This window comes from Petromyzon marinus, chromosome 18 (genome assembly GCF_048934315.1).
Source record: "Petromyzon marinus isolate PM22_M1 ecotype Great Lakes invasive population chromosome 18, UKy_Petmar_22M1.pri1.0, whole genome shotgun sequence".
Lineage (NCBI taxonomy): Eukaryota > Metazoa > Chordata > Hyperoartia > Petromyzontiformes > Petromyzontidae > Petromyzon > Petromyzon marinus.
In genome coordinates this window covers 796216-821498 of record NC_133684.1, presented here as the reverse complement: position 1 = coordinate 821498, position 25283 = coordinate 796216, and the positions used below count along the sequence as shown (strand labels likewise).

The 25283-nt window shown below is 45.8% G+C and overlaps 1 protein-coding gene across 5 annotated transcripts in view; it reads right to left on the bottom strand.

Moving 5' to 3' along the window:
* LOC116943524 (protocadherin Fat 1-like) overlaps positions 1–20329 on the bottom strand; it is a 262019-nt gene extending 241690 nt beyond the window's left edge. For 4 of the 5 annotated variants that reach the window (XM_032956428.2, XM_032956432.2, XM_032956430.2 and 1 more), the window contains exon 1: positions 19888–20328. The gene's annotated coding sequence lies outside the window, so the exon portion shown is untranslated. Of the gene's footprint in view, positions 1–19887 lie in introns of all 5 variants that reach the window. The other variant, XM_032956433.2, reaches the window with a different exon arrangement.
* Between the last annotated feature and the right edge of the window lie 4954 nt (positions 20330–25283).

The following is a 25283-nucleotide window of genomic DNA, read 5'->3' as shown; positions in this document are numbered from 1 at the left end:
CTGCGTAAACGAGCAGCGTAATGATGATGATGATAATAATAATACAAGGTATGGCCCCATGCATGTAATCCAGAGCAAGGGTTTATGGATCACAGAATGTGAACATAAAACAGCAGCAGAGCTCACAGGCTGCTACCCTCTCTGTATTTAGGTGTTGTCCCCTCGTGGAGGCTGCCTCAAGGTGCAATGGTTAGCATACTGTGATCCACCTCTTTTAGCCCCTCATTTGCATGGACTTTCACCATGCACCCCAGTTTCCATCTCACGTGTGAAATTTTCAACGTGGAATTTGCCAAACTTTCTCAGCAGGACCATCCAGAAAGCATCCAGAGACTCAATTGAGACTTCTGCGGTTAAGAACATTATTATTTTGTATTATTGGAAGCAGTATTTAATTATTATTATTATTATTGCGTGGCATTAGAACAGCTTGAAACCGAGAAGGAGATAGATATTGTATATCTTGCAGATCGACTTGCAGGTGAAGTACGTCAGTTGGCAGAGGCACCACAATGCAAGTCAACATTACACACGGGATCCAGATCATCAAATGCACACAGCTTACGTTACTCGCAAGTAAAGACCTCACCGGTTTGATATCACCCATAGTTTATAGGAACAAACAAAGTTAACATGTTCAGCAGCCAAGGAGGACTTAAAACAATGTACAATGATGTTGGCATTTCATTTTCCACGTCCTTCTCACACATCAAATAGAGAGCACTGTTTGGCTATGCATCAAAGCAGCAGGTGCACGGCGGGCTGAAGAGGAACCAAAAATAGCGCAAGAATGTTTGTGTTTCTCGTGATAAATGGTCGATTCATATGCAATTGTGAACAACACTATTTACACACAACAGAGCGACGTACGGAAGGAAAACCTGTTTTAAATAGAATGCGGGTGCAGTATCATGTAACCATCACAGAGGCAGGCAACCGACTTAGACACACGAGGGAAATAACCAGCTTCTCGTATTTACACGTTCCACGTGTGAAATAAATCATGTTTTATTTACAGTATAGGAGATTACTATATGGATCACTCTATACTGAGCAAAGCCCCGACCATGGGAATGTGGAATTTCCACCGCTAGCTCAGGGCCACCAACTGAGAAGAGTGCCAACCCGTCAAATCGGGTGAGCAGGGAGGCCCTGGGCTTTGACTCGACTCAACTCATATAAGTGTAAGATTAAGCAGCTGTGTTACTCTCCAAACGTAATACACTGCCCCTGCATTCAAGTTATGGGTAAACTACGAATTTATTCCCATGCAAGCAAGCGCTGTTAAATTGGTGACAGATGAAGGGAGGCTTTCGCGACCAATATTATTCATAATAAAGGTTTTTGGGTTAGATCGCGTTATTTATAAATGTGTGTCATTCTGGCAAATTGCCCGATGATGCTGGATGTAATTATCAGCGAAACGTCGTACTCAAAATTGTAAATGCACTTTTCAACACACCGGTGGGCTGTAGTAGTGAACTATTTGTATTTTAACTTGATTTGGTGCTTTCGTGACTGCAGGAATTACTCTTGGTTTTTTCGGTAAAGTCACGTAGAAATAAGTAATAATAATGAAATAAAATTACATAATAGCATACGACGTTTCGATTGCAACGCAAGCAATCATCATCAGGTATAGAAGAGCTAAATTTAACAGAGAGAGGAAGCACAGAGAGATGGAAAAGCACATCAAATTGTGCCGCATTATATTGTTTCCAAATTTTACTAAATCTTGTTCAATTTGATATGCTTCTCCATTTCTCTGTGTTTCCTCTCTCTTAAATTTAGCTCTTCTATACCTGATGATGATTGCTTGCGTTGCAATCGAAACGTCGAATGCTATTATGTAATTTTATTTCATTATTATTTCTTATTTGTATTGTCAACGTGACACGTTTTGTACTGTTTGGCCGTGTCGGGTGGTGGAGGGTTACGACACATTTATAAATAACGTGATCTAACCCAAAAACCTTTATTATGAAGATGAAGGGAGTTTCAATGAGGAGGCAGATTGACGAGCAGTCGAGTGAGCGTCGGTTTGTGTGGGCCACGTCTGCCTGGGCACCAAGACCCAAAGAGCCACAGGCAGACACTAACCTTCACGCCACAGCGCAAGGTTTACTCTCAAGCACCTTAAGAATTGGTGCGCAATTTATACGGCTCCTTTCGAAAAGACTCCACCTGCAACAGCTCCAAATAACGTTCTGGGTTTTTTGTTTCTTGTTCTCTCGCCTCGACCAAAAGTAATAAAAGCCCGGCTCGAGAACGGTCGCACTTGCGCACGCGGCTAACGGTGCCAAACCCTCGCTTCGAATCGCCGAGCGCGTGTTCCAGAGAGAGAGAGGAGGGAGCGGGAAACTGCAAATTGCAACGCTTTGACGGGACGCGCGGGGCACGATGATGAAGCTGTGGGGTGCCGTTAGTGGCGTGCGGCGCGCTGCCCAGCGACCTGCGGACACTAATGCTGTGGACACAAACGGGCACGGAAAACAGAGGGGAGCGAAATGAACGAAGTATATTCATTCACAAGTTTCTTCAACACGTCCCTGTATTCCGCACACGGCATGGGCACAGTTGGGTTAAACGGCTGCACCATATGTTCCCAGTGACTGCACAGATGCTTGCTACAGTCGTGCACAGGATTGCTGAGCCATAATCAACTACCTAAACACGTACATGATCTAAATACTCCGGCACTTAATTACTCAGCCTGCTTGGAAACATATGCCAAAGTTTAATACAAGGACCTACACTCCAATTAACTTTACGTAGCCAGTTTCATTACATTACTCAGAATGGAATTTAAATCCCCAAATGGTTTGTCAAAAAAATTGTCTGGCCCAGGTTTTCCCAGTGTCTCCTTGTCAGCCACGTCAAACTAAGTTAAATTAGTGATTGATAACGGCATACATAAGTCTAAATAAAAGACAGTACTGAATATACAGCAGTTCATATCCATGCATACATTATGCATGGCTTTCCTTATGGGAACGTGAGCTTCGGCTCCTAGTTTGCTTCATGGAATGGAGCTCATAATTAAACCCCATGGCCTCCATTGATGCCTCTCCAGCAATGATGATAAGCAGCTCGTGCGAGCTACAACCTCTGGCGACTGACGCGGGGTGACAGCGCAGCTGGGATTCAGACGAATCCGAGGATGTGAAAACAAGAATAATTTCAGCTGTTAACTTTACAGTACAGAATGCTCTCGCAAACGTAATGTTGAAGGAATATGTGTTGAACCATCTTAGCACCTGTACCCAACATAAACAAAAAAATGTATGCAACTGAATCCTCCAGAAATCGAGTTGCTGGAAGCCTACAGTAGACGCACCACGATTGTCACCCTTGATACGTGACCAGGTGACAGCCCACTGATATACTGCAGCGAGACCCGATCCTTGAGATGGGAATTAACATCAGAAGCTCTTGCTGGCTTATCTGCTGAGCCATTATTTTATGATATCGCTGTATCACAAATCACGTTATCAGCGTGTCCACACAATTAACCGATAGGAGCACGACACAATGCACCTGGCTTGAACCACACAAAGTCACCATTAAAGGACTCATCTTAAAAAATGTGTTGCCAAGTCTGGGGAAAACTGAAAAAGTCACGTGTTAAAAACGCAGCCATAATAATAAAAACAAGTATACACATTGGGCGACGTTTCAGGCAAATAGCCATTCTTCACGGCACATGCAGGTGTCAGAGAGGCGGAGTGTGGGAAAGCCACGGTTAACGTGAAAAGTGCCTTCACATTAATTGCAAAGGGATTCTGCTGGACGCACAAAAAGCGGTGACGGAAGCGAGGAAACTGCATTATGCTTTCAATGCCTGGTACGATTAAATTAGAACACACTTGGTGTAAGGCCTGTCATTTTACAGCTGTTAACATGCTACCCTAATACCATAACAGTGGAATCTCTCTAACGCTTTGTGACAAAAAAGCACACGCTCGTTCATTGTGACCACCACCGTCACGACAGGAGCTGGGGACATGGAGTCGATTCGTCAACCAAACGTTGTAATTAGCAATTTCTTTGGGGCGATGACTCAGGCTCCTTCACAAAAAGGCAGAAAAAACCCCTAAAAGCGAGCCCAGTGAGATGCAGCTCGCACAATGCCAACGGCGTTATCAAGTCCGGCCCATGAACTCTCATCCTGCGGCAGGCATTAGTTGAGTCGAGTCATTAATTACGCTCGTTAAATAATCGGATAGACAGGGCTCCAATCATGACCATATTTGCATCGCTAATTTCCTAGAAAAAAATCATTATTTTTGGTCAGAATGAATTGAACATCGCTTGTAATTTCAAATGAAGAGAGTTCACTTGCATAAAAATAATAATAAAGAACCAATATCTTGCTTTTAATATGCACCCCTGAATACCTTTTAAAGTCCAGTCCACTAAGCCATATACTGTACAGTTCACATCAATGCAAGAACCTATACGAATCATGTTGACGACGTGATGTTACATACACATCATTCAAGCACATTCTGCAATATAACACGGCATGATAACAATATGGAAAGTCAAGACTGGTTTGGGCAGCCACTGCAGGCTCCGGGAGTAACCGGACACTGCCACAATATTTAGATATGGCTCAGCGACACCCGCGACCTTTTGGACTGAAATCATGGTATTTTTGAGTCTGCGTTTTTTTTTTCCTGGCTCCAAGGAGGGCCGAGTGAAGGTGAGAGGGAGAGACAAGGCCAAGGATGTTGCTACGAGGAGCGTTTTGGTCTCGGGCTGAACGCCGCAGACGGGGAGGGGCGCGGGGACAACGGGAGGTCAATCCGGCGACCCCGATTACAAACGACACAGGGCGAAAGGCGGCGAAGGTGAAGACGTTTTCCCTCGCTCCAAACAAGGCGACGTGAATGTAGGATTATGCTGATGGCGGAGCCTTGAAAACCTGCCGACCTGCCCCGACTGAACGTCTGTGAAAAAGAGCTTCGTAGCTCATCGGATTCCTCCGGTCTAAATAAAGATTCTGATTCGAATTTGTTTGGGCATGAGCGCACAAACAGGAGGCTCAGTACAGAGTTGGTGGCCGGTAGTTGTGTATACATATCATGATCATACAGTTGTCTATACATATCATGATCATACAGTTGTGTATACATATCATGATCATACAGCTGTGTATACATATCATGATCATACAGTTGTGTATATATATCATGATCATACAGTTGTGTATATATCATGATCATACAGTTGTGTGTATATATATCATGATCATACAGTTGTGTATACATATCATGATCATACAGTTGTGTATACATATCATGATCATACAGTTGTGTATACATATCATGATCATACAGTTGTACAACAGAACTGTTATCTGAGAAAAAGTCACGGGCGAACTTCGCTGATCCTCTCTGCAATCTACCGGGTAACGACCAGCAACCCTTTGATAGTAGAACACCCACAGCCATCAGAGTGTGGGGGGTGTGCCCCCCCCAAACCTGCTCACATTAAAGATGAAAAGTGCTTCTCCTATGAAAATCGTGCCTAATCTTGTGAGGTGATATGGGCCCCGCCTGTAGTGGAGCTGTGCTCCGATCGAATGATATTGTTTTGAGACGATCCCAGTCAATGCCCTTTTATTTGAGTTGGTGAGTCATTTTGCTAACATCGACTGTAAGAATGAAACCAAACTTCCGATTATTTCCAGTCTGGCAGGAATGAGGTAATGGCTGGGACTGAACCATTATCTTAAATCCAGTAACCGCGGCATCTCGACAGTCGTATAATATTGCGACTGCAAATACGTGGGTAAGAATCCCATGAGATTCTTAAAGGACGAATTTAAATAATTGTCGAAGATGATCTCTCATATATGGTAAGGGCACACAAAAGTCATGTCATTAACATTTTACACCATACACAATCTTTAAGCCACCATGTTGCTCATATTCTTGCATCAAAACATAGCAGGGCTAAGCATGACCACATGACTCTCAATCTCCTGGTATAACTGATAACTGGTCATGCATACAAATAGACTAGCTGAGTTGGGAACAGTCCCGATAATTAATAGCAAAATCAAAAAAGATATTAAGTACAGACAACAAAACAAAAATTCACAGCAATTAAATATCTGCAATGTATTAGCAGCCACAGGAAAAAAAATTCACACAATACTATTCGACGCTCAATACTTGGCAAAAGGGCTGCCTTTTGCCACTTGGGATGCCAGTCCTGAGAAGCGGGATAACCAAGAGGAAGAAGTTCTCTCTCCATTTGCACTCCAGCCAGAGTTGTTAAGTTAACATCAGCCAACATTTCCCAACAGGGCATACTAAAACTCCATCAGCCATGCAATGATTTTAATGACACTCCAGTGGGGAAAATACATGTTTGAAAACAAATGTATACCCATTAGTGCAGACAAAATGTGTATCGCTTTTTACTGAAATGAGCATTGGGCAGTGCCCATCTCCATTAGAGGCCCTAATCCAGTGCTGGAATTCCACATTCTATGGACGGGAGCCAGAATATCCACAGGATAACCACTGTTTACTTCTGGCAAAGTGGTATGTATTTTATCAACCATACAGGGATGGTAGGTCAAGTTGACCTTCATGGAGAAATGAACCTACTGTATAACCTTCCGATGATGATGATGCAGGTTGTTTGCCACAGCATCAGCCACCCATTGGCATATCCGCTCAAACAATCACGAGCCGATTATTACCATGGGCTGTTGGAGAGTCCATAGTCCTGTATTTAGTGTACACCACTACTGTACCAAATGCATCGTGCCATCAGCCTGCGTTAAGGTTATCCTGGGCGCTCAGCCAGGATACGGCTTTGGGCTCCTTCCCATGGCTTTGCTTCTGCCATCACCTATCACCCATCACCCTGTGAACTCCATAGGCAGCAGCCTGCTCTGGCAGCTGGGTAATCAGAACCTGACTGGCAGAGTTCATTAGGATCTCAGCCTGGCGATGGGCTCATCATTGTGGCAATCAGTGGTGCGGCTCCGAGGTTGTGCCACCCTTAGCCACTGGAGAGCTGGAATGGACGCTGAGCTGGTGAGCATGATGCTCAGGAATCAGGCCCTGGTGGGTCAAAACATTGAAGTCCTGCACTGAATGAATACTTAATTCTCAACCAGGATCTATCTGCTGCTGCATGAAGGCCTCCCCAAGCTGCTGCCATATCTCAAGAGTCACATGATGCAACAAATCAGCTATTCAACTGATTTGAAGTAGAGCCATTCACATCGTATTGCACATATATACATTGTTTGCACAGATCAATGGAAACCGATGACTGTTTTGGAAAATGTAGAGGCCAACGAACCACATGCACAAGCCAGGTCTATAAAAAAATGGAGAACCCGGAGAAAAACCCACGTGACCACGGGGAAAGAGAGAGACATGCAAACTCCAAATAGACAGGCGATGGGGACGGGGTCGAACCCACGACCTCATGTATAACAGGCGAGGTAGTGAACATCTCCTAGCTACCGTGGGGCCCTGACTAGCGTGCAAGAGTTGGCCACAATCCCCTGAAGAAGCCCCTCTCACAGACACCCTTCCACCTGCAGTGGAGTGCAATTCACATTCATACTGTGCTCCAGTGTTCAGTCAATCCCACAATGAATCCCTAAGTGTGCAAAACACTATTATACGCATTGAAATACATTAAATAATACACCACAATGCACAATGTGTTACTTAAACGAACATGTATTTTATATTCCAACACAAGCTTAAACAGGTGGTTTGCGAAGTTCTATATATACACCTCTTAGTGTAAGAAAATAGATATCGCCTTGGGCAGAGGTGTGTGTACAGACCACTTTCCAGACGGTCTTGGGCAGTGGAACATTACAATGATTACATTTAAACACTGGCATACTAAACGTGAGCCTGCCTTAGTGTAATAAACCACAGCTAACTCGATGGCATTAACTTGGGCTACATTACCGTTTCCAATTACAGGGACGTTTTGGAAATTTTGGACATCTTGATTAGCTGCTTTATGTCAACGCCAGCAACATAACAGATAAGGGGCCGTCCATAACTGACGTCACGCGATTTTGGAGATTTTTGACCCCCCCCCCTCAAATATGACGTCACAAAGCTCTGCCCCCCCCCCCCAAACCAAATTTCCATTTTGAAAATAAAACATGCTTCAAATCGCTTTAAACTGTTGTCGTTGTAGTGCGTATTTAATGTGGCGCTGCACTCTGATGTTGTAGGAGAAAACATTTATTGAAAAGTCTATTTAATTAACGTGTTGTCTATATTTATTAAAAGTTGCGCATTTTGATGTGACGTCACATTTCTCAAAGCACCCCCCCCCTCGTCACACATCGTCACAAATGTTTGACCCCCCACCCCCACGTGGCACGCGTGAACACAATGCACTGTAACTGGCACGGGCTACGATCACACACCGCACGTATCACATTACTTTCGGAAATGTGACAACAATATCAATATCTGTGACAATACTTTGTCTTTTGTCACATCACAATGGTTTGACAATGTGGGGACTTGCTCGATGGAAACAAAATATTTTGGAAAATAATTAACAAACACTGCATCGCTTGATGCGTGTACTAAAACAGCACGCCATACAACGTGCACATTCATTTATAGCAATATAACAAAGCATCGATTATGGATTTTAAAAAAACAATGTGTATGCTCATGATATACTGCTGTGTAAGAATTGATGTATGACGGATGCACGTTTTACGGCAATAAACACGTCATCGGATGAGAAATACAAATGAGAGACCTGCAGAACTCTGCACGGTGTTATAAACAAATGGACAGTGTCAAACCAGATAATACAAAAGAGACGAAAACATTACTTATTCTTTAACTGAATCATGAGCTCAACCCCTGGAAATTTATTTTATTGTGGAGAGGATAAATACATCCATGCCTACTGCTTTATATATATATAAAACACTTAATATGAAGTACATATCAATCACTAGACTATCTATAGCCTGATGATTCAATTTGGGCACTCTTATGAACCATTATGACACAATAGGGAGGTAAAACCATCAGCGTTCATTTAAAAAAAATGATCTCATAAAAAGGAGATAATGATTCTATATTTCTCCCATCCAATCAGATTTCCCCCCTCTAAATCTGATTCAATGAAATAACGATTAATCACGCGAGCTCTATTATGCACACTCGATCGTGTGATCATGCTCATGTGACCTGCCACTTGAAAGCATGATTGACAGGTGTTATGCATTTCTTTTCATAAGGCTTATTATACCTGAATTCAGGAGTTGGCTTAGTGCAGTATTTTTCACCCACTACTGGAGCATAGAGCTCAGAAGTACATGACACACACGCACGTTATATGATTTATTCCTTTTCATATGAACCACTTTCACGTGTACGTCCTGACACGTGTAAGTACAGGCAGAAACACAATTCACTATCAAGGTGAGTCATGTGACACGCAACTTCCCTACAACAAACTGTATTTGAACATAAAACCGCGTGTCCGCTACATTGACTTGCCGTGTGTAATTGTGCAACCTGATTTTACGGGCAACTTTTACGTACGTGCCACTGGAACTGTGAACGTCCGGCCACGACTAGAAGCCACTCACTCGCTCGCAAGACATCGTGAATGGGGCTATCCAACAGCACGTGGAGTGCGCGTGCATTCTGATCACACAAGTCATTTGGACAGACTCCCTCTCCCTCAAACAAAAACAATCCTGCAATGCAGTAACTGTGCCATGATGGTCTCAATAATACGCAGGGAAATTGTCTCGCTCAGAGCTTCATAAATATAGAATATAATTATTGGGATACATCAGCTCTATTGAGCGGTTGCGAACCAGTTTATCTTGTGAGGGATAGTGGTGGGGCTGCTGAATGTTTGAGCACACGAGTCGGTATAATCCTTACAAGCTTATGCAGTCATGCCCAGACTTGCAAGCACTTCGTTTGTACGCGATCTGACGGAGGGTGTACCTTGCTTGAAAAAAAAAGTGCAACTTTTATGACACACTTGTACATGTACTGTCCCTCATGGCGACTTGACAACGGAAACGGAGCTTCAAATGTGATTTCTTTTTTCCTCGGTGACCAACATCTGTTAAATACTTTAATAACGCATTAAGCAGAGTACAATTAATTACGAAAAATTAACTAACCAGCTTGAGCCCACAGCAAATCTATGCAATTATGTGTTCAAAGGCTTTTCCTGCTGAAGCATCGCTTTCATGAAGAACGAAGGATACACTTAGATGTGCGCGTGTTGGCGCACGACACTGCGATGATTAATTTAACGCTTTCGAAGGGACTTCGAGCTCCGTTTGCCCGTGGCCGTGCCCCGGGGAGGCTCCCGTCCCACTCGCCACGCGCACGGCGCCAGCACCCAGTGTGGGAATCAGAGGCGTCGTCATGTAGCAGGAGGACACCTTAGCATTGGACACACAACCGCTGACACACACCACTCCGTTCCTAATGCGGAGGGCCACCAAGGAGGGCTCTGCCCAAGCCGAGTGGTGATGCCGCAAGGCTGGGGGAGTTTCACACTGGATTTTTGGCTTGCTTCAAGTGAACGTCACGTGCCTCACGGTACGCGAAACGTGTCCACGCCACCACAGTGGAAGCCAACATGGAGCGGCGTGCGACAAACGAATCGCAGCCTTCACGTATGCATGTGTCTGTATGTTGACCTTCTTTCGCACCGTACGTAGCCAACCGTGCTAATCGGAGGTGCGGGGGGAGGACAACAAACTAAACACAAAAACAGTTTTCAATGTAGATTTAAAAGTGCATAGCTCCAGCGCCTGTCTAATAGCGGAAGGAAGAACATTCCAGACGGCCGCAGAAGCACATCTGAAAGCGCGCGATGCGGTGACCGTCTTGATGGTTTGGCTGACGTTTCGCTTTCTCTTTACTTAACGTTCTAAAGTTCAATCCAGTGATTGTAGCGGCCTTCACCTTTATACACCCCTGTGCTCTGACTCGTGAGATGAAGTGGACATTCCACTGACACGCCTTGAGCGAACGTCAAAACGCCGAGTTAGAGTACTCCACCGCCGTGTGTGCGCTGCGGTAGCGAGATGTGTGCACACAGCGCAGGATGTTCACAGCGGTAACGCGTAGCTCCGGGATGCCTTCCGTTGGGTCCCACCGCTTGTTTTCCATCATGACGTCCGACGTTTCAGCGCCCAGCACGTGGAGCGAAACGTCGAGACGTCGTAGTGAATAGCAGGCGGTTACTGGGGAGATGCGTACGCACAACTATGGGCAAGGTTCACCTCTCGGTTGGTACGCAGCTGCAGGCTCCCTATCTAGGATAATAATATAATCATGACCAATAATTTACAGACGTTTGTTAATCCACCCCTCACACCGTGTCAGTTGTGGAGGTGGGTTGGTCACCACGCAGGTGAGTGCAGGTTGGTGGAAGGGCAAGGGAGGAGCCAGGACTGCTTCAGAGATCACTCGCCACCGATTTTCAGCATGGCCGGGAATGGAACCGAGGACACTGGGTTCAGTGTGAGAACCACTCTTCCACCGTTCCAGGTTAGAGTGCATTTGCCAGAGGAACACACGGGCATCTTTGCATAATTGTCTAGTTTGCATGATTAGTGACATTGTACGCATCAGCTGTGTCATCCAATCGAAACTTTGGGAATGTTTTAATAAATAAATTATATTTTTGACAGTTATAAAAAAAAATGTCACGTTTTCATCCTGCAAGAAAAGGAATATACCGCATAAACGATGGTCATTGTTTCCTTTGTGTGAACACTTTAGCCAAGGGTGTTTAGGCAGACTGAGCTTGCGTAAAAGCTCAAGAACTGGAATTCAGAGGTTGATGTGGTCAGATGGCTTCCTAAATCTTAAGAATAAAAGGTAAATAGATCTCCAGATTTCCATTTCATTGTATTCCATGTGAGAGATTTACATGCACAAGCTACCCTTATACGTTTAACTGCCTCTCTTTCAACAAAATGTACAGCCCTTTCTCAATCCACTGCTGGATGAAGGCTCCCCAACACTCTCTCAGTCATGGGTATTGCTCGACCATACTTCACCACAATGGCCAGTGTGGGTCGCTGGAGGGTGGGAGGGCGAGGCCAGGACTGGTTCAGATATCACTGGCCAATGATGTTGGTCATTGCTGGGAATCAAACTGAGGTAGGTCACTGGGTTCACAGAAGTGTGATAACCACTGTGCCACCACTCCAGAAGAGAAAGTTGAAATCTCGTCCAAGACTGACCAGAGCCATTCATCCTACTCAGGACAATAATATGGGTCGCACCTGAATATCACGACTGTATGTGGTAGGAAGTCAACCGTTGTTTGTAAGATGGAATGACTGGTATTCACAAAAGTAACGTGGAATTTCCACACAGCGCAAATCAACGCTCATTTTCACACGTGGGCACTGACGTTTTTCTTTGCAGACACATAATGCGTATATATAAACCCTGTGGCATGCACACCAACTATTTCGTAACACTAACATACTGTATATACAAGGGGTGGAGCGGTGGCACAATGGTTGGTGATTTGCATCGTGAACCCAACCGCCTCGGTTCAATTCCTGGCCACAACAGTCATCGGTGGTATGTGACTGCCAAACCATTTCCAGGCACCCTTCCCAACACCAACCCACAGTGAGCAGCGTGGTGAAGTTGCGGTCAAAAAAGCCCATGACCAAAAGGTCTTCACCCAGACGTTTATTGATAAAGAGGTGTACATTACATTATTATTAAAAAGTTAAATATAAACAAAGTCTATACATGTATAAACATTGCATGAATATAAAACATTGACAAAGCAGAGATTTCTAATAACAGTACATTATTTAGAAGTGTTTTGTAATCATTAGTCCAAAAAATATGACTGCTAAGCATCACCCTCCCAAAGGTGCCATCTCATACATAAAAACTATTTTTTGTATTTGATCAGGTAAGGCCAACTGAGCTATTGAGCTCTTTTTCAGAAGCGACCTGGCCACATGTGATAGCACGACAAAGTGGCTTATCGTGTGGAAATGCATTGCAGCCAAATACTCGAAACGCCTGACGTTGATTCTAAATGTGGAGGGAAAAACCAGAGGACCCGGAGAAAAATCCATGCGACCACAGGGAGAGGGACACGCAAACTCTAAATATACAGCAGGCATCGGGGTCAGGAACCAACCACGACCTCCTGTATACCAGGCGAGGTACTTAACATCTGGCTACCTTAACGAGAAATGTATGGCAATTTGTGGAGGAATAACAGCCATTCACACACATTCTGTGGTCAACCAGTGAGCATGCACACTGCATCGATACCTTCTCTGCAATGCCTTGCTCGACTTTGCACAGGTTAAGTGCAGCCTAAATGCAGATCAAAGTTAACACTTGGCACCGGATCATTAATACAAATTATCGAGTCGAACTTTGTCACCGATGAATAAAGCATTTTTTTTATTCCGTTAATTCATTAAAACGATCCAAGCTCGGCTGATAGCCGTGAAACAATGTGCACCAGTTCGCCTGGCAAATGCGGTCCATACAATAATGGCAATATATGAAGATAATGCCATGCAACCGATGTTAGTTAATTGTAATTAAAGACAGAAATTAATGGAAGTCTCTGTAACCATTGCTGTAAACCCCTTTTCTAGTTCTATGCAATTCCAAGAGACTGAATATGTAGAGGATTACAGCATAAGATCAGAAATATGCAACTTCTATGGTTTGATTTAACAGGACACCACACTGCACACACCTGTGTCAGGAAATACATTTTTTAAACATAATTCAGTAAAAACAAAATGACTTTTGCCTTCATCATAACTGAAATATATAATGAATTGACCAAGCATACATAATAGTAATGATGCATGGATTTACCTATTAATATTGATTCTCAAGTTAGCAATAAATACATCGCATGTGTAAGTCACTGGAGGTGCTACCACCCACCCCTGTTAAATATATATGGCCGAGAAGCAACAACATACAAAATGTGCCTAAAGTTTTAATGAGCCTAAAATTAAATAAATCACGTTTCGGGCGCAACACAAGAATCCACGTCACCTACGATGACACATGGAACTGAAACATTTATAAACAAAATGGAAAATGTGCAAACTCTCGTGCAGGCTCGGAAATACCTTGAAAGAAAAAGAGAGAAACAGACAAATCAGAGTGCTGTACGAATGCAAATAAGAGGCATCATACCAGAGGCCAATCTACAAACTTTCCAGGGGGGGAAGCAGTCCCAAAATTTCAAGCTTTATAAAATGGGTATTACATTTTTTTTTATCTCCCGGGATCTGCCTCTGCATCATACGAACTGTTAAGGGTAGTGGGCTTAGGCAGGACGTATCGGGAGAAGGGTTGATAGCTCATGATGAAGACTGATGATGGAATGGCAGCCGAAGGAGGGAACAGGCTCGAGAGGCAAGTCAGCAGGGCAGATGGGACGACGAGGTGGAGGAAAGGTGCCTGATGGAATAATGCGGCATCACGGGACTCTGGATTGATGGCGATGACTTGGAGATGCCTTCATCCAGCAATGAATAGATCATGTCTCACGATGATGGTGATACAATACTGTATACATCAGAAATGGCCATAAGTTTTACTGCCTGAAGTATGCTATATGTTTAAAAAAATAATTATAACCGGTTAAGTTAGAATTTTAAAGAAGTGTTTTTTTTCCATCACCGACATTTTTGTTACATTTCTCCGTGCGTGCCTCGCGTTGACAAATCAGTTTTGGTTTTACTCAGCCCTTCATATTTGTATGCAGTATTCTTTGGGAAAGTGTGATATATAATTGGTAATTCCTTTGTTCATTTAGATATACGATAATAGTGAAAAGTTTTATTTTACAAACATTATAATTCAAATGCAGTTAATCATAAGAGTAAAAGTATCACCTTTTTTGGGTCAGCTAACGTAAAACCTATGAATTATTCCTTCAGCTTGTGGAACATTGCTTATGTGGTAATACTTCATTTCCGCACATATAAACTATTCAAGATATGTTTATTTGGCCGCGAGGGCATATATAACACACACATGGAATGGTCTAGGTGGGGAGGAAAGCAACTGGCATATTGGCATTCTTTATGGATGTTGGGGATAGTAGGTTGTGGTGGAACTTAATAAGGCATGGCTCATTGGAATTTCCACCGACGTGCAAGGTGTAGTATTTATTCCTGTAAATTGGGTTGTCTCTGTGACTAAACGAACCCGACTGCATGGTTGGTCCACTCGGCCCAACAGAAACTATCGTACGGCGCATTTGCTTCATCAACGTTTTGGGAGAAGTGGAGGTCACGGGAAGGCCTTTAGCGTGGCTCGGCCGCCCTCCGCGGGGGCGAGGAGGGCGCCGTTGGGGAGTGGCGCGCGCCGGTCCCGGCATGGAGCGATGGGCGCGCCAATACCAGAGGGGGGTCTCGCACTCCCAGGCAAGATCGTGCACGCACGCAGTCCCGGGACACGCGGTCAAAAACACCGCCTCCAAGCACTCATCCACCGCACGCCGTGAGTAATATTAAGGTGGAGCATGCTTGAGGATTTTCAATGTCTTGCCGCAACAGGCCCTCGTTTGTTAAATCGCATCAGCCACATCGCCACTGCATGCAGCGAACATGCAGCGATCGCAGGACATGCTCGCGTTGTAGATGAGTAAGTCACTTGACGTTTTGTTTGTCTTCTTACAAGGCCAACGTCGGCTTACAAAAACGTAACTAAGGACGTGCACATCGAGGGTATTTTTGCAGTGTAATGACATCAAAACAGTTTGCTTTACCAAAACGAGCATGGAATAACGCCTTTCAAGCACTCCGATTTTTAAATCAGCAAGCACTTTGTGAGCTTTAGTTTTACTCACAAACACTAGCCAAGCAATGTGTTTAAAAGCGAAAGTCCAATTTTAGTTTCCTGTTTGCTTGAATAGTCGTTTGCACATGCCAACACGTGATTTCAATCCCTCAATTTTTTTGGCAAAAGTGAGAATGCAGTACAGCATGCAGCAGGGCTTTCATGCACGACTGAGATTCTGTGTGTGCACAGGAGACATACCAAATTAATTCAGTGTCAAGGGAGAGTGAGCCATTGCAGACGAACATCATTCATCTCCCCTAAAAATAACAAGAATGGCAAAATAAGACCCAGTCTCCAGCGGTGATCACAGGAAAACGCGAGGTGGGAAGGAAAACCACAAAAAGCATTAGGGGCCGAGAAACAGTGTCAATATTGATCATAGGATGGCTGACGAACTTGAGGAATAGCCACACTGGCCCAGCAACGCCAGACACGTATTTATACTCATCTACATTAAGAGCATGCTTTTATAAAAGTTTAACAGCCACCATGAGGCATTAACACTCACAGACACAAAACGGATCTGTCAGACAATTTAAGCGGAGAATGGCGCTGAGGCCACCACGTGCAGTTACACATTACAAGTGACATGCGTGTCATGTGTGTCATGGTCTATGACAGGTGTATAACCATATTGCATCAATCATTGAATAAGATCCATTTCCCCCCCCATGTAAATGTACATATCATGGCATGGATTGTATTAAAATGTGTAGAAATATTTTCTGTTGACGCAACCAAGGTGCCACGCGAATTACAATGGGGCCCTAAAAAGGTTAAATATCGGCAAATGTCACAAAACATAACATAGTAATGTACATAAAGATAAGGGTTAGTATGTAGAGCACTGCGTACTTTATTTCATATTCTGCCATTAAAAAGTAACACATTCAATACAATGTGAAGATAAATTACTGAAAACGGATACAGCCCTGCAATAGCTTCCTCGCATAACTGTTGGCAGGACTCCATTAGAGGGAGCTCTACAGAGCCCCTCTGGAGAGTAATTGGCCTACTCCTCCATGCTGACCAAACATCTCGGAAGAAGTGGGAACAGCCACAACGCCAACAACGGCCATTCGCTACTAAGTGGCGGTGTGCCAGGCTAGGTGCACTTTAAGGCCACGTGAAGTGTCAAATACCCACTGGCATGAGGTCACGGGACAGACCCAGGTGCCACGTGTTGACCGACCACCACGCGCGAGCTGCCCATCAACTGCGACCAACCAGTTTATACCGCTGGATGAATAGAGGAGAGGGGGGATTTCAGAAACCTGCACTCTTCTTTCAAATAGTATGCCGCGAGATACAATCGAACTTTGTATTTGAGCTCTGTTAAAGTTGACATTTATAATTCATCAACTGTTATTATTATTATCATACACAGAGTAGAGAATACTCATAAAACTATTTAAGCAAACACTTCTAATTTTACACACACACACAACAGGTGCGTAGCTATTTCCTGTTTTAATTTTGACACTGCTTCCATGTGGGTTTTGTTTCCTTTCGCCCATATTTTCGTATTTCACAGAGACAAATTCGAGGCTAAAAGGCATACAAAGAGAAACACACACGCTATATTTGGTTCAATCCAGTCTTCACAAAGGTTCTATGCTTTGGTAGCACCAAGTCATGCACGGGTATACATGGGAGGCAGCGGTAGGGCCCCATTCAAACACACATGAGCCAACACTGAAATGTTCAACATTTGCCCGACAGGCTTCACACACACACACAGCGCCTATGTTCTAGCAATTGTCGTGTACACGTTTACAAACACAGACAAACGCAGGTGGCTCCATCCACTCCAATTCGCTCCAAGCAGACAGTGACACGGAGATGGCCACAGCGGAAGCGGTGCTCTGTGTCACCCGCGTCCTTCTCGTTAATGTATTGTATCTACCACGTGGGGTGTCGTCTACGGCCTTCAAATTAAACATGCACATGTGTCTAACCTTGGCCGCGACAACTTATAATAATAGGCCAAATACGCTCGAGATTAGCTTATTTAGAGCTCCCTTCATTGGCGGCTATTTTTTTCCCAGCAGGGGCATGAGCACGCACTTGTGGGGTGCACCTTTACGGATTTTTCTGTTATCTTGACCATCACAACACCGCAATCCTGGTAAGAGTGACAGCCTATAACCAACTAGAATAACAACAACAACAGTTGTTGTTTTATTTTTGTAATATAATCGAGGTCTCCCTTCGAGTGGCTACGTTTAGTCTTAATGGGCTCGCCGCACCTGCTTGCTCAATGGGCGCAGACATTCCTCGCCGTGCGCGCACGCTCATGCACAGCAGCTCATGTACAGCAGCTCACGTACAGCAGTTCATGTACAGCAGTTCATGTACAGCAGTTCAAGTGTAGCAGTTCACGTACAGCAGTTCAGGTACAGCTGTTCACGTACAGCAGCTCACGTACAGCAGCTCACGTACAGCAGTTCACGTACAGCAGCTCACGTACAGCAGCTCACGTACAGCAGTTCACGTACAGCAGCTCACGTACAGCAGTTCACGTACAGCAGCTCACGTACAGCAGTTCACGTACAGCAGTTCACGTACAGCAGCTCACGTACAGCAGTTCACGTACAGCAGCTCACGCACAGCAGTTCACGTACAGCAGCTCACGTACAGCAGCTCACGTACAGCAGCTCACGCACAGCAGTTCACGTGCAGCAGCTCACGCACAGCAGTTCATGTACAGCAGCTCTCACGCACAGCAGTTCACGTACAGCAGTTCATGTGCAGCAGCTCATGCACAGCAGTTCATGTACAGCAGCTCATGTACAGCAGTTCACGCACAGCAGTTCATGTGTTAGCAGTTCATGTGCAGCAGCTCATGTACAGCAGCTCTCACGCACAGCAGCTCATGTGCAGCAGCAGCGGCGGCGTGGCGCGCTGCTGTTGCTGCTGCTATTGCTCCTGCTGCTGCGTTGAAAGCATGAACACTCTGTACTCTCAATAACCAACACAGGCGGACGCTGCTGACATCTCAAACCAATTCACGATGAACGTGCACATCGCAACAAGGACTACCGGGTAATGTAAACACACGTACGGAGAGGGCCATATAAGTCGACGGGGAGCATGGGGAGGGGGGAAAACGAGGCACACTCAAACACACATACCACACACACACACCGACTGATCCTAGACTCGGTGCGCATATCCATGGCCACGCTTCCACAAGTGTTTGCAAGAGATTCTTTCTAAAATAAAGCGCGCACACACACACACGTGCACTCGCATGGTTCATAACTTGTCCACCGTAACGTTTTAAACGAAGATAAACGCGCGTATTGCACTACAACTGCACTCACACACACACGTGGCTCGTATCACAACATTTACAATTAAACACACATTTCATCCCGTATGCCACTTATGATTTACACACACACACTGTACCGTACCTTCATACCTTATTCGAGTGTATTGTACCACTTCGCCCAATAAATACACATTCACACCATACAAACACTGTATCCTGTACACACACACATACATTCATTCTATAAGCACACTTGATCCCATACATACACAATCATCCCATAGACTCTCCACCTATTGCCACATACCGTCGATGCATACACATTCGTCCCACACGTGCGCTTCACCTCTCAACACAATACGCGTGCAGTCTTACTGAGCACACTCACACTGCCATGCACCTAACACAGCTCTCCTCCTGCCTGCCATACAAAGACGCGCGCACACAGGGACCCTCTCATCACGATCACGCCCCGTCCCGGCTCGCAACGACGCCGAGCGAGCGGGACAACTACCATCGGCTGTAAGAAGCAGGCGATGTTAGTGAGAGTGGTGGTGGCTTCTCTCGCTACACCCCCTCCACTATCTCCGTCTCTCTCTCTCTGTGTGTGTGCACGGCAGCCGTGAGGAGCTGGCAGCAGGCGCTCTCACGAGGAGGAGGAGGAGGGGGAGAGACACGGGGACAGGGAGCGGAGCTCAGCGGCAGCGGGAGGGGAGCAGAGACGCCGCGCGGTACCTCTTGGTTCACTGGAGGCAGAGGAACATCTTCTTCATGGACTGCGCTCACTGGCCCGGGTGCACGTGCTGTTGTTGTTCTTGTTGTTGTTGTCACTGCTAGAGTACGTCGTCTCTCGCCCAGCTGCTGTACACAGTACGCGTGCGCTCCTCTCTGGCCCCTCTCCCCCACTCTCCTCCTCCTGTGCCTCTCCGCTCTCTCTCGCAAAACTTCAAGGCGGAGCAAGCAACAATCACCCGAACCCCTCTGGAGGCCGCCGCACGAACTGTCGCCGTCTCCCGAGAAGCTGGCGACTTCTTCTTCTTCCCAAAGCAATGATGCTGCGACGACTGTACGGGGACACCTCATCGCCCACACCCAGGGGCAGATCTCACCACCCACACAGCCACCATCCCAGCCACTCCTCTCCGCCCCACCGCTCCCCACTCACGCTCCTTGTCAACTGAAGCCCGATGCAGATCAGCGGACCCCCTCCTCCTCCTCCCCACCTCCGTGACCACCACAGTCATTCCCATCCCCCGCCTTGGCGTTCACCCTGCCACGCCGCGTAGCGTGCGTGGCAGGGTGTGGGGTGTGTGTGGGGTGTGCGTGGGTGTGTACGTGGGGTGTGTGTGTGGTGTGTGTGGGGTGTGCGTGGGGTGTGGGGTGTGCGTGGGGTGTGGGGTGTGCGTGGGTGTGGGGTGTGCGTGGGTGTGGGGTGTGCGTGGGTGTGGGGTGTGCGTGGGTGTGGGGTGTGCGTGGGTGTGGGGTGTGCGTGGGTGTGGGGTGTGCGTGGGTGTGGGGTGTGCGTGGGTGTGGGGTGTGCGTGGGTGTGGGGTGTGCGTGGGTGTGGGGTGTGCGTGGGTGTGGGGTGTGCGTGGGTGTGGGGTGTGCGTGGGTGTGGGGTGTGCGTGGGGTGTGTGTGGGGTGGGGGGTGAGGTGTGTGGGGTGTGTGTGGGGTGTGTGTGGGGTGTGTGTGGGGTGTGCGCGCGTGTGGGGTGTGCGCGCGTGTGGTGTGTGTGTGGGGTGTGTGTGGGGTGTGTGTGGGGTGTGTGTGGGGTGTGTGTGGGGTGTGTGTGGGGTGTGGAGTGTGTGTGGAGTGTGTGTGGGGTGTGCGCGCGTGTGGGCTGTGGGGTGTGTGTGGGGTGTGTCTAGGGTGTGCGCGTGTGGGGTGTGCGCGTGTGTGTGTGTGTGATGGTGAGGTTCACGTGCTGATCCCTCAGTGGGCATGTGCTAAGTTTGCATTATCAACGAGCAACTTATTAACTGGCCATCGTCTAAGTGAACACAATACGAGCTTCATTAATGGAGTGGTTGAACTGCTTGCGGCGGTTGAACATGCGCGCATGAACTTTGACAAGTCAACAATTGCCGTGTTTGTTACATACACGTGTCTGGCAATGGATGACAATATCTCTCCCGGCCTCTCTATCTGCTATTGACAAGGGCCATTTCCAGAAATGTCGACAACTTTATATTTGTTCCTTTGCAGGCAACAGTGCTATTGACGAATGTTTTATTTTTACAATAATATAGCAGATTTCGTGACACTTCGTGGCGAGAAACAGCACCATGATAATGCAACAACAATCATTGGGAAATGTACCAACATTCATTGCGGGACCCTTTTGAAAAAAAGTCGAATGTTTGAAGCGTTCCTAGCTGAACAATGCGATAAACAATTTGGCACGATCATTACGTGGCCTAACGAAACCATCAACTATGAATCAATGCAAGGCAGACGACGCGAACACGTTATGCTGTGCCTGTGAACTGCCACCTTCATAATTAAGCAAAATACAACTTGGAAATTGGCAGCCTTTGCAAATGCATATTTGAGCGTATTTAAGCTCATGACGTTGCTTTCCTGTTGTTTGGATAAACCAAAGGTACTGTATGTAGCAACGCTTCGCGAGACACATGGATACCTTGCGTTCAACGTTATCGCACGCGCACCTCAATGTCATCTCGCGAACACTTTCACTCTTACACAATCCGATGTACCGTGTGCCTTTATGTAATCAATGGGTTCCTTCCACGTGCTTAGATTTATCGATTATCTATTCTTAATCTCACCATACGTACAAACATGCGTTCACGCATCAAATCGCGCCCGTCCGAATATTTGTTGCTTGCCATTGGTATGTCCTGGTTAATGATTTCTCGTGACAATCGCAAGTCGATCGAGCCCGCGACATTCACGTACAGTGAGGGGAAACAAGTATTTGATCCCCTGCTGATTTTGTACGTTTGCTCACTGACGAAGAAATGATCAGTCTATAATTTTAATGGTAGGTTTATTTGAACAGTGAGAGACAGAATAACAACAAAAAATATCCAGAAAAACGCGTGTAAAAAAATGTTATAAATTGATTTGCATTTTAATGAGGGAAATAAGTATTTGACCCCCTCTCAATCAGAACGATTTCTGGCTCCCAGGTGTCTTTTATACAGGTAACGAGCTGAGATTAGGAGCACACTCTTAAAGCGAGTGCTCCTAATCTCAGCTTGGTACCTGTATAAAAGACACCTGTCCACAGAAGCAATCAATCAATCAGATTCCAAACTCTCCACCATGGCCAAGAGCTCTCCAAGGATATCAGGGACAATATTCTAGACCTACACAAGGCTGGAATGGGCTACAAGACCATTGCCAAGCAGCTTGGTGAGAAGGTGACAACAGTTGGTGCGATTATTCGCAAATGGAAGAAACACAAAAGAACTGTCAATCTCCCTCGGCCTGGGGCTCCATGCAAGATCTCACCTCGTGGAGTTGCAATGATCATGAGAACGATGAGGAATCAGCCCAAAGCTACACGGGAGGATCTTGTCAATGATCTCAAGGCAGCTGGGACCATAGTCACCAAGGTAAACAATTGTACGCCGTGAAGGACTGAAATCCTGCAGCGCCCGAAAGGTCCCCCTGCTCAAGAAAGCACATATACATGCCCATCTGAAGTTTGCCAATGAACATCTGAATGATTCAGAGGACAACTGGGTGAAAGTGTTGTGGTCAGATGAGACCAAAATGGAGCTCTTTGGCATCAACTCAACTCGCCGTGTTTGGAGGAGGAATGCTGCCTATGACCCCAAGAACACCATCCCCACCGTCAAACATGGAGGTGGAAACATGCTTTGGGGGTGTTTTTCTGCTAAGGGGACAGGACAACTTCACCGCATCAAAGGGACGATGGACGGGGCCATGTACTGTCAAATCTTGGGTGAGAACCTCCTTCCCTCAGCCAGGGCATTGAAAATGGGTCGTGGATGGGTATTCCAGCATGACAATGACCCAAAACCCACGGCCAAGGCAACAAAGGATTGGCTCAAGAAGAAGCACATTAAGGTCCTGGAGTGGCCTAGCCAGTCTCCAGACCTTAATCCCATAGAAAATCTATAGAGGGAACTGAAGGTTCGAGTTGCCAAACGTCAGCCTCGACACCTTAATGACTTGGAGAAGATCTGCAAAGAGGAGTGGGACAGAATCCCTCCTGAGATGTGTGCAAACCTGGTGGCCAACTACGAGAAACGTCTGACCTCTGTGATTGCCAACAAGGGTTTTGCCACCAAGTACTAAGTCATGTTTTGCAGAGGGGTCAAATACTTATTTCCCTCATTAAAATGCAAATCAATTTATAACATTTTTGACATGCGTTTTTCTAGATGTTTTTGTTGTTATTCTGTCCCTCACTGTTAAAATAAACTTACCATTAAAATTATAGACTGATCATTTCTTTGTCAGTGGGCAAACGTACAAAATCAGCAGGGGATCAAATACTTTTTTCCCTCACTATATAAGGGGTATTTCATCCTGAATTATATCTGTAACGATTCGCCTCTGATGCACAACACTGTATGGGCCCAGTTTATTCCAGTTATAGATCTCATACGGGAGGAGAGGTAGCGCAGTGGTTAGCACACTATGGTCCCAGTGATCTTGAATTGTATTCTAAGCCACAGACAACATCAGTGGCGAGTGATATTTGAAGCTGTCCTGCCCACACCGCCCCCCATCTCCACCCATGCTTGCAACGACCCTCACTGACCATCGTGGTGAAATATGGTCAACCAACATGACAGACACTGCCTAGGGAGGCCTTCTTCCAGCAGTGGATTGACACATCGCGATACATTGTATTATTACCAAACACTTGCTTCTTATATGCATTTTAAATGTCATATACATAATACACAGTGTGATTTTTAAAAAAAAAGTGTAAATAGTTTTATTGCATTGTGGGTGGATTCAAAGGACAGTGGTTTTGAAACGCCATCCCATGTGTAAGTGTCCATGGTGGTTGCCCTGTATGAACCATCACAAGTGACCCCCTACTCGGAATAACCAATAGAAACGTTTCACATTTCCGTGTGGTGTAGTCAGCCTCCGAGCGATTTTGATAGAACAGCGTTTCCAGCGGTCACAACCAGTGGGGGTGGTGCTAAGCCCATTGAGGGCCCGACGCAGAAAATATTTGTTGGACCCGCTCCCCTTTAAATGTATACAATCCTCGTGAGATGACAGGCGATATAGCTGTAGGGAGATAAGAGAAATGCAGATGAACAAAAGATCTAGTGAGACGAGAGCAGAGAGATGCAGACAGGATCAGCATAACAGAGATCAATTGGCTTCATATTCATTAGATTGTTGTGCTTATCAGGATTTGATTTTGAGCGACGCGCCCGTATTTTCCATGAATGCGGGGCCCCCTTGAGTTAATTTGCCCGTGGCCTTAAGCTTTTGTTGAGTTTGCTTATGCCTAGCGCCGCCACTGGTGAAAGCGGCGTTCACGTTTGCGGCGACCCGACTTTACCCTCCAATCACAAATGAGCGACTGAGCAATTTTCTGATCACAATTAGTGATCGTGACGCCCAGGATCTGCGGTAATTGAACGGTGCAGGCACGCCACTGTCGTGTTCTTGCGCTCTGCGACCCCGGTAACCTTGCCCTCCTACCGGGAGAGCAGCGCAGCAACTAACTGGAATTATTTTCTTTTTACCAGAAAGGCAATTAAGTAAAAAAAACTTGATACTAGTGCATTTAGGTTCAATCAACGTTTCCTTCCAAACTCATTATCGATAAAAAGCAGTGATGGACAACAACGCATGCTGACCACTCGCGCCAACTCGAGAAGACCTCCCACGTGGGTTGACCGCATGGTGTGTGTGTGGAAGGGATGATGACGCGTCACCATAATTGCAAGTGTACCGGCAATAGAAAACAATATGGACATTCCACAGGCTTATGGATAATGTGTGATATAGATGTAAAAATGTATTTAGTTGTTTCGAGGCATGCACATGTTTTATCAAAATGACTGCATGACTAAATTCATACCCAGCAGTAGTGGGTTTTGCCGCTTGTTGCAGAGGTTAACGGTTCCAATACAGCGGCCGCGCTAAGAGTGGGTACACGTTT